We start from the raw sequence: 10,440 nt of genomic DNA, 5'->3' as shown, positions 1-10,440 counted from the left end.
GCCTCCAACTGTTGAAAAACTCCCAGCCTGCCAGGACAGTCAATGGCTGTCCGGAAATACTGGGAGTTGTTGTTTTGCAACAGCAGGAGACTTTATTTAGGAAACACTGCCATATGAGACGTTTTTCATTTTTATTGGAGGTGGTCGTGTAAGGGTGTGTATGTAGTGTTTTCCTTTTTATTTTGTGTTAGTGTAGTGTAGTGTAGTGTTTTTTAGGGTACATTTACACAGACGGGGGTTCATAGCGAGTTTTCCACTGGGAGTTTGAGCTGCAGTGGAAAATTTGCAGCAGCTCAAACATGTAGAAGGAAACCCACTGTAAACCCCCACCTGTGTGAATGTACCCTGTACATTCACATGGGGGGGTTGGCTCCCTAAACCTTCAGCTGTTGCAAAACTGCAACTCCCAGCATGCACAGACAGACCGTACATGTTGGGAGTTGTACTTTTGCAACAGCTGTAGGAACACTGGTGGGGAACCACTGATTTAGGAAACAGACTCTAGCTCAGTGATTCCAACCTGTGTGCCTCCATGTAGTATGTAGTATGCTGTTGCATAACTACAACTCCCAGCATGTATGGTCTGTCAGTGCATTCTGGGAGTTGTAGTTTTGCAAAAGCTGGAGGCACATGGTTTGGAATCACATACTCTAGCTCAATGTTTCCAAACCAGCGTGCCTCCAGCTGTTGCAAAACTACAACTCCCAGCATGCACTGACAGCCGAAATGCATGCTAGGAGTTGTAGTTATGCAACAACTGGGGAAGAACATTTTGTAGACCGCTAAGTAGTGGTCTCCAAACTGTAGTCCTCCAGATGTTGCAAAACTACAACTCCAAGCATGCCCAGACTGTCCAGGCATGCTGGGAGTTGTAGTTTTGCAACATCTGGAGGGCCACAGTTTGGAGACCACTAAATAGTGGTCTCCAAAGTGTGGTCCTCCAGATGTTGCAAAACTACAACTTTCAGCATGCACTGACTGTCTGGGCATGCTAGGAATTGTAGTTTTGCAACATCTGGAGGGCTTCAGTTTGTAGACCACCATATAGTGATCTCCAAAGTGTGCCACTTCAGATGTTGCAAAACTATAACTACCAGCATGCTCAGACAGTCAGTGCATGCTGAAAGTTGTAGTTTTGCAATATCTGGAGGACCACACTTGAAGACCACTGTATAGGTATCACTCATCTTGGGTCCCTATTTATGTCTGTTATACTGCATTGCTGCTCCCTATGTCATACTGATGTATGTTTGATATTATATCTATATTATACTATATTATAAGTTTGCAGCCGTGCCAGTTTTACATTGTGTATGCTCTTGACTGAATACCTACATCGCCCATACCAGGTCCACTGGCACTTGTTGTCTCCTGCTTAAGGTCATCCTCTGCCTTTTAATTATTTTTAATTGTCTGTTTTATATTGTCTAATAAAGATTGTTATACTTTTTGAAATAATATTAGTATTGTGGGTCTCTTTGTTTTTGGCTATATATCGGTACCCCCGGGACCTACATACGGCGCTTAATGTTTGCCGTATTGTTGTTTAGCTAAATTAAAATTACAACTCCCAGCATGCCTGGACAGCAATTGGCTGTCTGGGCATGCTGGGAGTTGTAGTTTTGTAACTTTTAGAAGGACACAGTGAAGATCACTTACCAGCGATCTTCACTGCATCCTCCTCCACCGCCGCCCTTTCCGGCCTGCCTCCTCCTGCTGCTGCCTGATGTCTCTGCCGCCGCTCTGATGCCGCCGCTGCTCCGGTAAGCAAGCCTCCCACTCTGCCCGGACTTCAATCGGTGGGCAGAGCGGGGGAAATTAACTTTAACCCCCAACTGCCATTGGTCAGTCAGTCCTGATCTACCAATGGCAGGGGATAGGAGGAGGTGGCACCCCTGCCACCTCGCTCCTATCCTTTAGAATGGTCGGAGCTGTCTCTGACAGCTCTGATCGCTTTTCTTTTCTGGGCGATCGGGTCACTATTGGGCTGGAATCGCTGCAAATCACTGGTCTGAATTGATTGCCAACATGGGGGGGGGGGTCTCAGGACCCCCCCTAGGCATTGCCACAGGATACCTGCTGATAGATATCAGCAGTCATCTTGGTACGATCCTCTAACTCTGCTGTCTACACCTACTGGGGGGGGGGGGGGGAACTCTAACTCTGCGGCCTCCACCTACTGGGGGGGGGGGGAGCCTCTAATTCATCTGCCTACACCTTTGGGGGGGGACTCTAACTCTGCTGCCTACACCTACTGGGGGGGGGGGGCTCTAACTCTGCTGCCTACACTTATGGGGGGGGGGTGACTCTAACTCTGCTGTCTACACCTACTGGGGGGACTCTAACTCTGCTGCCTACACCTACTGGGGGGGAACTCTACTGCCTGCACCTACTGGGGCAGGGGGGGACTCTACCTCTGCTGTCTACACCCACAGGGGGGACTCTAATTCTGCTGCCTACACATACTGGGGGACTCTAACTCTGCTGTCTATACCTACTGGGGGTGCTCTAACTTTGCATCCTACACCTACTGTGGGGGAGGGGGAAAAACTCTGCCTACACCTAATGTGGGGGGTATCCTGATGCCTACACCTACTGTGGAGGGGACCCTGCTGCCTATACCTACTGTGGGGGGACCTGCTGCCTACACCTACTGTGGGGGACCCTGCTGCTTACACCTACTGTGGGGGAAGTCTGCTGCCTACACCTACTGTGGGGAACGCTGCTGCCTACATCTACTGTAGGGGAACTCTGCTGCATACACCCACTGTGGGAGAACTCTGCTGCCTACACCGACTATGGGGGAACTCTGCTATCTACACCTACTATGGGGAACTATGCTGTCTATACCTGCTATGGGGGAACTCTGCTGCCTACATCTAATTTGAGGGAACTCTGCTGCCTACACCTATTGTGAGAGACTATCTACTATGTTCCTGCCTAGTTAATATGGGGACAAACTACTAAACTAATAGGTGGGCTACCTACTAACTACATAGGGGGGTTTCATATTGCCCCTCCCAAGACTAGACTATGGATTTGCCACTGGGTGGAGGGGGTGCTGGATACCTACTTGACTAATTTGCTGGCTACCTAACTTTGTACCTGGATGCCTAACTACTTACCTATATACCTGGCTATCTAACTACCTATAAAACTGGCTGCCTAACTACCTACCAACATATCTTGCTACCTACCTACATAGCTGGCTACCTAACTATGTACATAACTGGCCTGCTGGCCTGCTTCTGTTCGATAACATTAAAGGGGTACTCTGGTGCTAAGACATCTTATCCCCTATCCAAAGGATAGGGGATAAGCTGCCTTACCGCGGGGGACCCGCCGCTGGGGACCCCCGTGATCTTCCACGCTGCACCCTGTTAGCATCAGTGGGTCCCTAACGTCCCTAGCATAAAATGGCGTAGCACTGGGCGGCGACCACCACCGCCACGACACCAGTGCCCACGGGGGGAACGACCCACTGGCAGAGCGGCCCCAATGCCCCTCAAACCAGTCTATGGGTCGCACCGCCCCACAGACACGGCACCACGACAGCAACGGACGCCGCACAGCACCACACCAGTGTGAACAAGGTGTAACAGCACACTTACCATGCTCTCCCAGTCAGACTGGGAGGCTGCTAGAAAATAAATGGCCCTTGTGTAGCTAACTACTACTTATATAGGGTTGGGCTGAGGGGGTGGGGAAGAGTGCAGACACATGTAAAAAAAAAAAAAAAAAAAAAAAAAAAAGGAGGGGATAGAAAACACAGTGTGAATTCGGGTAGAAGAAACAGGCATGGTCGCACATCTACAATCTTGTATAATGATCTGATTGCTTCTCAGCATAATATCAAAAATTAACAGGTTGTTAGTATACATTTTTGATCAAAAAGTACAAGCCCACTCGCCACGTCAAGGCCACCTATTTAGAGTGGGTCCCTAACGTCCCTAGCATAAAATGGCGTAGCACGTAGGCTTGCATTGAGGGGGCGGAGCCGTGACGTCACTATGCTCCGTCCCTGTGATCGCTAGTAATCAGACCCGGAGTGAGCACGCTACATACAAATTACATGTAAATGATCAGGATGAGATACTGAGCAACATATAAAAGTTTTTTTTTTTTTTCTGGGTAATCTGACAGGTACGCTTTAAAGGGGTACTCCGGTGAAAACCTTTTTTCTTTTAAAGCAACTGGTGGCAGAAAATTAAACATATTTGTAAATTACTCTGCTGACATCTCTGTCCATTTTAGCAACCATGCATAGGGGATGTATGCTAAGGGCAGCATGGTGACTCAGTGGTTAGCACTGCTACCTTGCAGTGGTGTGGACTTGGGTTCAAATCCCACTAAGGACAACAATAAATAAAGCGTTATTATTATAATAACGTCAGCAGAGAGAACTGTGGTCGTGATGTCACCAGAGAGCATTCCAAAAAGAAAAAAAATTCCTCTGTAGTATTCAGCAGCTAATAAGTACAGGAAGGATTAAGATTTTTTAATATGTTTAACTTTCTGCCACCAGTTGATTTAAAAGAAAAAAGGTTTTCACTGGAGTACCCCTTTAAATTATAGCTATGTCTTCAAGGTCACTATTCCACATACACAAACCAAACAATGATTGTATTTGTTTGCTGTAAATTTCTATTGAAAAGATGCAAACTACTCCTGAGATTATGAAGCAAAAGAAAATAAAGGGCCTAGGGGGAGGGAGAGTTAGACATTTGTGTTTTATGACATTTTTGTTTTTTGGGATAACACAGCTATTTACAAATGTGCTTATGGCATTTGCTAACCACATAGTTTTTTTTATTGTCTTTTTATGGTTAATGGGACACACAAAATGGGATCCAAAAAAAGTTTGTTTTAAAAGGCACTTCTTCTTGTTTCTCACTGTTTATAGGAAATCAGCCAAAAATCACTTATAAATAAGTGTCTGATTGTGGGGGTCAGACACCTGGGACCCCCTACTACGATCTACTGCACGGGGCCGCGGCTCTGCAGTGGCTCTTCCGTGCAAGGGGGGGGGGTGCTGGGCGCAGTATGATGTTGCGACTGATACGCATCCTCCATGTAGTTCTATGGAAGGTGGGTGGGGCGGCAGGGTTCGTGCCTCCTGCCTCTCCCATAGATCTGTATGGGGAGGGGGCATAACCGTCGACCTCTCTGGTGAGCGCTAATGCGGGGGCCCCATTCAGGAGATTGCGTGGGTCCCAACTTTCGGACCCCCGCAATCAGACTCTTATACCCTGTTTTTTGGCTGCAGTTGTCCTTTAACATAGCATTGCACATATAGCCATTAACCTGATATTTAGCAGGTTTGCTTTTCCACTATTATATCTATGCTTGGTAAAGAATGGGTTAATATACAATATTCACTCTCCTAGCACAGAGAACTAGCCTTACCCTTTGCAGTTAAAAATGAAAATAAGCCACTGCATTCCTCCCTGGTGAATCATCCCTAAGCTCTATTTATTGTCTCTCTCATTGACTCCACAAACTGTGTATGCAGCATAACAGGGAGGCGTACTGTCTGCAGCTGAACTCACAAACACAGTGATCCATTGAAAACAAGTTATCAGGGACTTCAAAAGTGTGGTTAATATAAAGCAGTTGAATAATCGGAGTATATCAGCTATATGAAAACAGATATTTACATTTCATTTGTTTATTTTTTGCCTTAAAGCGTAAAAAATTAAAACCCAACCCCCCCACCAAAAAAAAAACCTGTTATATTTGGCTCAGCATCCTGATCAGGAACATATCATATTATGTGTCTATGACCTATATTTCTCTCAGAATTAGCTTTATTTCTGAATTACCTTAATGTTGTCGACCAGAAGAAGGGGTGTGTCCCTTTCTTCTCCTCAGGTGATAACCACTCCCCCTCCTCCCCCTCCCTCCCTTTCCTCAGTCACTGGTCGGGAGTGAGCATCTGTAACCCTTTTCTTTCTAGTTTTATGCTATACACACACACACACACACACACACACAGCTTTTGAAAAAATACAGCTCCCAGCATGCCCACACATCCTTTGAGTTGCAGTTTTGCAACAGCTGGAGGCATATGATTGGTAAAACTCAGATTTACAGCAGTGTTGTTGCAGGCTGTGTTCCTCCTACTGTTGCAAAACTACAACATTTGGCTGTACAGGCATGCTGGGATTTGTAGTTCTGCAACAGCTGGAGACATATGATTGTAGTCTCCATGTATTAGATACACACACACAAACAACACACACACACATTGACTTCATTTATTCATACACATGCACATTACCTAGACAACAAAGATTTACACACATACATATATATCCACACACATATATACATGCAGGGACGCTTACTTTTTTAAAAAAAATCCTCCATTTAGTCCCCATCTTCAGTCACCAGCTTCTTTCATCATCTGCTCACAGGCAGCAGTGTACTCCCGCCCCTCCCCCCTTCTCCTCACTCGAGGAGACTGTGAAGTAAACACAGACAGTGAGGGAGCGATCACAGCAGCTTTAGATCTGCAGACCTGTCAATCATGAAGTGGGTCCATGATGTAGGTGATGATGAGTGGACACAGCCAGGCTGGTATGTATTCCAGGAGGCAGGGAGGCATTCTTTGATTGGCTTTTTCAGTATGAAATACTGAAATTTTTTTAATGAAAGCTATTGCAAAACTTATTGGTTTTGCATGATTTACAACATATGATGGCTGCCAATTACTTTCTGGCGTAGGAATACAAATTGAAACCCATCTCTTTAACGGCTTATGCACATGCAGTAAGAAGCCATAGATACGGCTGTTGCTTGAGCATGGGGCCTAAATCTGACTTTTTCTTATTTTGACTGAATTTTCATCTATTGTAGACATTGGACCACAATATATTTGATTTGAACGCATTTGGGTGCTTTTTCTTTGTCAGTCACAAAAAAATTTAAGTTGAAAATGACATTCAAAATAAGAAAATTAAAAGGATTTTTTGACTTAAAACTAATATACACAGGGTGGCACATTCATGGCTATGGAAACAAACAATGTACAGCGTGGGCCATTTCTATGGATACACCTGAATAAAATGGGAATGGTTGGTGATATTAACTTCCTGTTTGTGGCACATTAGTATATGCGGGGGGGGGGGGGGGAATCTTTTCAAATGGGTGTTGACCATGGCGGACATTTTGAAGTCGGACATTTTGAATTCAACTTTTGTTTTTTTCAATAGTAAGAGGGTCATGTGACACATTAAATTTATTGGGAATTTCCCAAGAAAAACAATGATGTGCTTGGTTTTAACGTAACTTTATTCTTTCATGAGTTATTTACAAGTTTCTGACCACTTATAAAATGTGTTCAATGTGCTGCCCAATGTGTTGGATTGTCTATGCAACCCTCTTCTCCCACTCTTCACACACTGATAGCAACACCGCAGGAGAAATGCTAGCACAGGCTTCCAGTATCCATAGTTTTAGGTGCTGCAGAATGGGCAAAACAAAAATTGGAACAAGACACTCAGTTTACACAGAAGATTTTGTTCTGTAATGAGGCAAAATTTTATGTGAATGGTGAAGTAAACAAACAATACCACCGCTATTGGTCTGACTCTAACCCACATTGGATAGACCCCTCCAAGACTGTTGGAACACAAAAATTGATGGTATGGTGTGGTACATGGGGTACAAAGATAGTGGGGCCATTCTTCATCAATGGAAACCTCAAGGCCATTGGATATGCGAAAATGCTACATGATAATGTGTATGCCTCTTTATGCACTGAAGCTGGCATGTTACCTGAGTTTTTCCAGCAAGATGGTGCACCACCACATTATGGATGTCAGGTCCGAGCATTCCTAAAAGAACAGTTTCCTGGAAAGTGGATTGGTCATCGTGGGCCAGTTGAATGGCCCCCAAGGTCTCCCGATCTGACCACCTTATACTTTTATCTTTGGGATCATCTGAAGGCAATTGTCTATGCTGTGAAGATACAAGATTGACAATCCAACACAATGGGCAGCACATTGAACACATTTTATTAGTGGTCAGAAACTTGTAAATAACTCATGAAAGAATAAAGGTACATTAAAACCAAGCACATCATTGTTTTTCTTGTGAAATTCCCAATAAGTAGAGATGAGCGAACTTTTGAAAAATTAGATTCGGCTGATTCGCCCAATTTTCTGAAAAAGTTTGTTTCGATCTGAATTTTTTTTGCGGTGAATCTATATTAAAAAAGGGTATTTCTGGCCTACAGACAGCCTCAATAGGGGTATAGAACACTTTGCTGTGTTCTAAAACACATATGGAGTGTGCTGGGGTAGTGAAATAATACTGTTATTCAGAATAACATGCAGATTACCGGCATCGCTTTAAGAATTACTTCCGCACAGCAGCACAATGACAGAGCCTGGTATTAGGAGACCATATAGTGGCTGAATGACACAGTGTGGAGGTGTTGGCAGCATGAGGAGACCATATAGTGGCTGAATGGCACAGCGTGTAGGTGTTGGCAGCATGAGGACACTATAAAGTGGCTGAATGACACAGCTTGGATGAGGCTGAAGCATGAGGGCACCATATAGTGGCTGAATGATACAGTGTGGAGGTGTTGGCGCAGCATGAGGAGACCATATAGTGGATGAATGGCACAGCCTGGAGTTGCCAGCAGCATGAGTAGGCACTAGGCCTTCATAATCCCTAAGATTAAAAGATGAATTTAGAAATTTCAACCGAAGATTTTGGATAGCGGGTGCTGCCTATGATAAAATTTGAATTTCCCAGACCCAGGCCCAGCAGCGGCATCAGTAAACCATATATTCGCTGAATGACACAGCCTGGAGTTGGCTGATGCATGAGGAGACCATTGAAATGTCTGATTTTTTTTATTTGAAATTTAGATCAAACTTTGAGTGTCCCGGACCTCAGCGTGTGAGTACAAAGGACCAAATCCAACAACATGTGAGATGTAGGCGCAACGTCTCCATTGCCTTGACCGGCCATTGTTTCCAAGACTTTTCGCCAAGGCAAACCATGTGAAGAACAGCGTGACACCGCCGTGCCTTGCACACATGGTATGCTGAAGGGCCACTGAGACTTGTCCGGGCAGTGGAGGCTTAGGACAGAGTGGAGGATGTGTAGGCGGAGTCGCACACTGTCACAGGACCAACGGGCTGACAGAGTGTAGCAGGAAGCAGCATGAGTACACACCAGGGCTTCACAATCCCTAAGAAAAAACAAAAATGTTTGAAATTTTTGAAGAAGATTTAGGACAGCGGGTGCTACCTATATATTGCCTGACTGACACAGCCTGGAGTTGGCTGATGCATGAGTACACACCAGAGCTTCACAATCCCAAAGAAAAAACACAAGCATTTTTCAAATTTTGGAAGAAGATTTAGGACAGCGGGTGCTACCTATATTTTGGCTGAATGACACAGCCTGGAGTTGGCTGATGCATGACTACACACCAGGGCTACACAATCTCTAGGAAAAAAACACAACAAATTCTGAAATTTCTGAAGAAGATTTAGGACAGTGGGTGCTACCTATATATTACCTATATGACGCAGCCTGGAGTTGGCTGCAGCATGAGGAGACCATTGAAATGTCTGATTTTTTATTTGAAATTTAAATCAAACTTTTAGTGCCCCTGACCTCGGTGTGTGGGTACAAAGGACCTAATCTAACAAGCCACCACAGGGCTCATGTGGCCGTGAGATGTAGGCGCATGACCGGCCATTTTTTTTTTGTATCTTTTGTTAAGAACAAGCGCATATCCAAGAGTCCATGCAGGACGGTGGACCACAAAAAGACATTCTTCTCTAAAGTAATGTTTTCTGAAATAAAGAAGCAGAGTTCATCCATCTCCTTATTATTTTTGAAAATTTTAATCAAAAAATCACACACAAGCGTTCAATGGTGTAATTGTTATTATTCTGGAAAATTCAAGTTTATTACTAAGAAAATTATCAGAAAATTGTACCCAAGAGGGTTTAATAACTCCACACATTGCACCTTAAATGTTTAAATTTAAATTAACCATGTATGTATCTATTTCAAAAATCCTGAAATTAAAGGCCCAAGCCCAGAAGCATCATGAAGGCAAGTAGTTCCTGAAAGACACAGGAGCAGTCAGGAGTAGGCATCAGCAGTACCCAAGAGGCTTTCTTAACCACTTACATTGCACGATCAATGGCGAGATCGTGCGCTGCACGCGCACTACACTGAACAGAACAGCGTGTGTCTATAATTCGCCGACAGGTGCGGGTAACCTGCTGAACCCCGTTCGTGATAGGAATTCTGGATTGCAATTATTTTCCATGAAAGAAGAATTCCAACTAAGTGTGGGTCATAAGCTCGGGATCATTAAGTCCCTGCCCTTTGTACACACCACCTGTCTCTACTACCGATTGGATGGTTTAGTGAGATCCTCAGATCGGCCCTGGCGGGGTAGGC

General features: G+C 44.6%; 1 long non-coding RNA gene across 1 annotated transcript in view; it reads right to left on the bottom strand.

Moving 5' to 3' along the window:
- Positions 1-8,865: 8,865 nt before the first annotated feature.
- LOC130281869 (uncharacterized) overlaps positions 8,866-10,440 on the bottom strand; it is a 41,087-nt gene continuing 39,512 nt past the window's right edge. Inside the window, exon 3 of the long non-coding RNA XR_008846143.1 lies at positions 8,866-9,208. This is a non-coding gene — a long non-coding RNA (uncharacterized LOC130281869). The remainder of the gene's footprint in view (positions 9,209-10,440) is intronic.

Source organism: Hyla sarda, chromosome 7 (genome assembly GCF_029499605.1).
Source record: "Hyla sarda isolate aHylSar1 chromosome 7, aHylSar1.hap1, whole genome shotgun sequence".
In the NCBI taxonomy this organism is placed as follows: Eukaryota; Metazoa; Chordata; class Amphibia; order Anura; family Hylidae; genus Hyla; species Hyla sarda.
Note: the sequence above shows the minus strand (reverse complement) of the source record. Positions and strands in the feature narration are given on the sequence as shown.